The 4,992-nt window shown below is 36.1% G+C and overlaps 1 long non-coding RNA gene across 1 annotated transcript in view; it reads right to left on the bottom strand.

The window, feature by feature from the left end:
• Window positions 1-4,238: 4,238 nt before the first annotated feature.
• LOC137640567 (uncharacterized) overlaps window positions 4,239-4,992 on the bottom strand; it is a 226,513-nt gene continuing 225,759 nt past the window's right edge. Inside the window, exon 5 of the long non-coding RNA XR_011044404.1 lies at window positions 4,239-4,291. This is a non-coding gene — a long non-coding RNA (uncharacterized lncRNA). The remainder of the gene's footprint in view (window positions 4,292-4,992) is intronic.

The raw sequence follows: 4,992 nt of genomic DNA, 5'->3' as shown, positions 1-4,992 counted from the left end.
CATCTCCAAAATTTAATGGGGTCGTCCAAGACCTAACATCTGTCTATAGTAAAAATTTCATCAAACTCCGTCATGTAGTTTTGACGTAATTCTGTCCACTGACACAAACACGGACAAATAAATAAAGAAATAAATCAACCGACTCTATTTAACAGCCTCCTTAGCGGAGGTACTTGCAAACACTAGTAGAAGAAAAAAAGAAGAAATCCCTCACTAAAAAATAAGGTCCATGTCAGTAACATTCTTCCTACGTAGCTGGAATTTCATTTTAAATATGAAGAGAGCATAGCAGAAAGTTCAGAAGACGACTCATCAGATGTAGATTTTACACCCAGAAATAGACCTAATTAATGTTTCTCCATCAGGAGATATAAGAAATTTGCAAGAAACACAGCATCAATGAACAGGAGGAACACAAGCCTCATTATAAAGCCACCCCGTTCTCTCCAACTCTCCCAATTTGCAAAATCCAGAAGGGTCAACTTCAGCATTAGATAATGCTAAGTTGCCAAGAATGCCAGATATTATTATTGTTATCACTAGCTAAGCTACAACCCTAGTTGGAAAAGCAGTATGCTATAAGCTCAAGGGCTCCAATAGGGAAAAATAGCCCAGTGAGGAAAGGAAAAAAAGGATGGCAGAGTACAAGTAAAATAAGAAATTATCATTCTACCACTAACTTTAAAACCATAAAAAATGTACTTTTATATAAACAAAATTATAACTAACTATAGGATTTCAAATTGATTTATTTACTACATTAAATGATGTACTGATCTTAATTTACAATTTTGCTTGTTGGTGCTATAACTAAGAAAGCTTCCAGCTATTGAGGCTGAAATTTAGATCAATGGAGACTTTCATATTCCCAGAAGCTTGTGTTGAGGATCACATTCCAACATACTTTCTTTATTAGCAGCATCTTACGTTCTGCTGTTATCGGGTTGATAGCTCACCCTCCCACCTCCGTCTCACCGGCTCTTCCCACCCCCATCCCCTGGGAGTTGAGTTTCGAAGAGAGAACTGGTTTGCAAAACAATAATATTGCGAAAATATTGACATATAGAATAGCAGCGTAAGCATGTAATGGTTTCGAGGTGATGGCAAAAATATTTATATTTTCACAGTTTAGAATATTCTTAACCTGACTCTAAAGTGAGAGAGAGAGAGAGAGAGAGAGAGAGAGAGAGAGAGAGAGAGAGAGAGAGAGAGAGAATATCTGTCCACCACCAGTATGAGAGAGAGAGAGAGAGAGAGAGAGAAAATATCTGTCCACTACCAGTATGGGAATGATATTGACGCTGACGTCACCAATCATGGGGCCAGAGGAATGGTGCTCCCTTGGCCAGTGCACCGATTGCATCAGTTCAGCCTCACCCATAATTCTCGGCACTCACCCTTGCCACCTCGTTCCATAACTCACACCTACATCAACAACAACTGGTTAGTTCCTTTGGTTTCTGCAACCTCACTATCCTTGTGAGCTAAACATGGGGGGTTTGGGGGAGCCTATAGGTCTATCTGCTGAGTCATCAGCAGCCATTACCTGGCCCTCCTTGGTCCTAGCTTGGGTGGAGAGAGGGCTTGGGCGCTGATGATATGTATAATATGGTCAGTCTCTGGACATTGTCCTGCTTGATAGGGCAATGTCACTGTCCCTTCCCTCTGTTATTCCTGATCGACCTTTAAACCTTTAAACACTCTCACCCCTCCCTCATGCCAAATTCATCCCACATTTTCGTCATTTCTATAATATATCAATCAGTTGTTACTATTTTTAGAATAATTTATTGTTAATTTATTCTCATCATTTATTTATTTCCTTATTTCCTTTCCTCACTGGGCTATTTTTCCCTATTGGAGCCCTTACGCTTATAGCATCTTGCTTTTCCAACTAGGGTTGTAGCTTGGCTAGTAATAATAATAATAATAATAATAATAATAATAATAATAATAATAATACACCCCATCGTCCCCATTCCAAAACCTCACCCCACCTCTATGTCTCTCCTCCCATCAGTGGTCTCTCCTCCCTCTAAGTCTCCCCCCCTTCCCCCCCCCGGCCCCCCACCCTGGTCCCTCCCGCACGTCTCGATATCTTTCGATCACTTGATCCCGGTATATTTTAGGTCAGCAAATCTCTCCCTGCAATGGCCGAGGCAAAACACCCTACGACCGAGACTGGCAACCAGTCCACGTGCACTTTCACGCAGGAATTCGAACCGAGCGCGACGTTTTACTGCTTGAATGGACGTCATTATCAGCGAGAGGGGCAGAAAATTTGTGTGCCTTAAACTTCAGCCACGGAGGACGTCTAGACGGCCAAGCCTCCCATCCATTCGCATTCCGGAAACAGGTGCATCGGAGATTGTGCTTTCGGGTAAGGGGAGATAAGGGCAGTGTGGCTTGCTCTCTCTCTCTCTCTCTCTCTCTCTCTCTCTCCTCTCTCTCTCTCTCTCTCTCTCTCTCTCTCAATTACACATATTTCATGTTTATGTCTACCTCTTCCAATGAATTAATATCAAAGTTACGCTGCATATCATAACAATAGACATTTCTGAAAGCTGAAAGTTTAAGAGTAATCAAATAATCAAATTCTACCTGCATCTTTTTTTTTCAGGCATCATTTTTGTCCTCCTCCTCTTCCTCCTCCTCCTCTTCCTCCTCCTCCTCCTCTTCCTCCTCTTCCTCCTCCTCCTCCTCCTCCTCCTCCTTCAATAGATATTCTCTTTCCTGCACTATTGCCCTTTAAAGCTGCTTCTACCCAAAACAAATAGATGCTTCTGTCTCACAGATTATAGTTTCTCTAATTATCCTTAAAGTTCTGGCACGTTGCTTGCTATTTCCTGATTAATCAATTGTCCGATGAACTTGATGTTTACTTTGAACACGTCGTAATAAAAGTGAGAAGCCGAAAACAATATTTACGATATTACCAAAGAAAAGTTAGACAAAGATTCACTGTTTACTAGATATTTGCACGATCCTGAATCAACGTCTTTTTCTGGTCTTTTTTTCCTAACTAGAAAATGAATCGTATAATACATAATTAATGTTTTTGGCAAATATTTTACTTTTAATTTGTTTTAATAATCAAAGAAAAACAATTTTCAATTCCATAAAGAAAACTTTCAGAAAGAAAAAGGAAAATCCAACATTTTGCAATAAAATATTTCAATATCTTGCAATAGCATTTTATATATTCCATACTGGCAGAATTCTATCTTATTTCTTTTGAGAAATAAAACTTTTAAATTCACGAGAAACGAAGAAGGAAAGTCTAGGAAACTGAAGTTCATAAAAAAAAATCATCATTATCATCATGATCATCATATCATAAAAACCATTAATCGGATCTTCACCCAAAAATTCCCATAAAAGGAAAGCCCATCACAAAATCAATATTTCTCTTTTTTCATAATTCCTTTTTAATTATCTCTCTCTCTCTCTCTCTCTCTCTCTCTCTCTCTCTCTCTCTCTCTCTCTCTCTCTCTCCTGATAATTTCTCAAAATAAATTATTATTACTGTCCTCTTTAATATCATTCGTAGAATACATCCCTATTTCTCTTTTTCATAATTCCTTTTTAATTCTCTCTCTCTCTCTCTCTCTCTCTCTCTCTCTCCTCTCTCTCTCTCTCTCTCTCTCTCTCTCTCTGTTAATTATTTTTCAAAATAAATTATAATTACTGTCCTCTATAATATCATTCGTAGAATGCATCGCTTCTTATGGAATAAACCTTAGAAATAGGGCTGGTCAAGTTCGTATTAATCAACTTGGAGAAACATAGCACGTCATATGAAGTGATTTAGGCACAAACATAATAATAATAATAATAATAATAATAACAACAACAACAACAACAACAACAACAACAACAACAATAATAAAATAATAATAATAATAATAATAATAAAAGTAATAACAATATTCGTAATGATTATAATAACAACAACAACAACAACAACAACAACAATAATAATTATAATAATGATAATAATAACAACAATAACAACAACAACAACAATAAAAAATAATAATAATAATAATAATAATATATAATAATAATAATAATAATAATAGTCTCAATCTATAAAAAGCACAGCCTCTAAAGTAATGTGATCAGAATTCATTTCTTTAAAATTGCTGGACAATCACATCAAAACATCCCTCTATTTACCTCATTTGTGAGATTATAAGGTGTCTTTACCACAAATCAAGTTATTTGTTTGTACTTACCTTCCGAAGGGGAGAAATAAGGGACAGCTAGATGAAATACCCTCAATGATGATCTGCAAATGAAATTAAATAACTTAGAATTATATTAACACAGAGGTGACGCGAGTTAAATAGGACTCTCCGAGTTGGGGAATGATCTTCCTAATTGGGTAGTTGAATCAGTGGAACTTCAAAATTTCAAAGTTGCAGCAAATGTTTTTTTTTTTATGAACAGACTGACACAATTCTTTTTATAGTTTTATAGTTGGAAATATGTTTTAATGTTATTTTTTAAATGTTTTCTTTTAATTTTTCATTACCTCTTATATTGTTTATCTATTTCCTTATTTCCTTTCCTCACTTGGCTATTTTTCTCTGTTGGAGCCCTTGGGCTTATATAGCATCTTGCTTTTCCAACTATGGTTTTAGCTTAGCTATTAGTAGTAGTAGTAGTAATAATAATACTACTACTAATAATAATAATAATAATAATAATAATACTTAGATAACTACAAACTTTGACATAAATATTTATTTTGAGTAGGATTAGAGGGCTTGTTTTGGATGTATGGATTTGGACCGTAAGACCAGCATTGGGGCTTAGGAGGCCATTCAGCTCCCTTGGGTTAGAGTTCTCTTGCTTGAGGGTACACTCGGGCACACTATTCTATCTTATTCTCTTCCTCTGGTTTTGGTGAAAGTTTTTATAGTTTATATAGGAGATATTTATTTCAATAATACTGTTCTTAAAATATTTTATTTTTCCTTGTTTCAT

The sequence above is a fragment of the Palaemon carinicauda genome, chromosome 5, assembly GCF_036898095.1.
Source record: "Palaemon carinicauda isolate YSFRI2023 chromosome 5, ASM3689809v2, whole genome shotgun sequence".
NCBI classification, from domain to species: Eukaryota; Metazoa; Arthropoda; class Malacostraca; order Decapoda; family Palaemonidae; genus Palaemon; species Palaemon carinicauda.
Note: the sequence above shows the minus strand (reverse complement) of the source record. Positions and strands in the feature narration are given on the sequence as shown.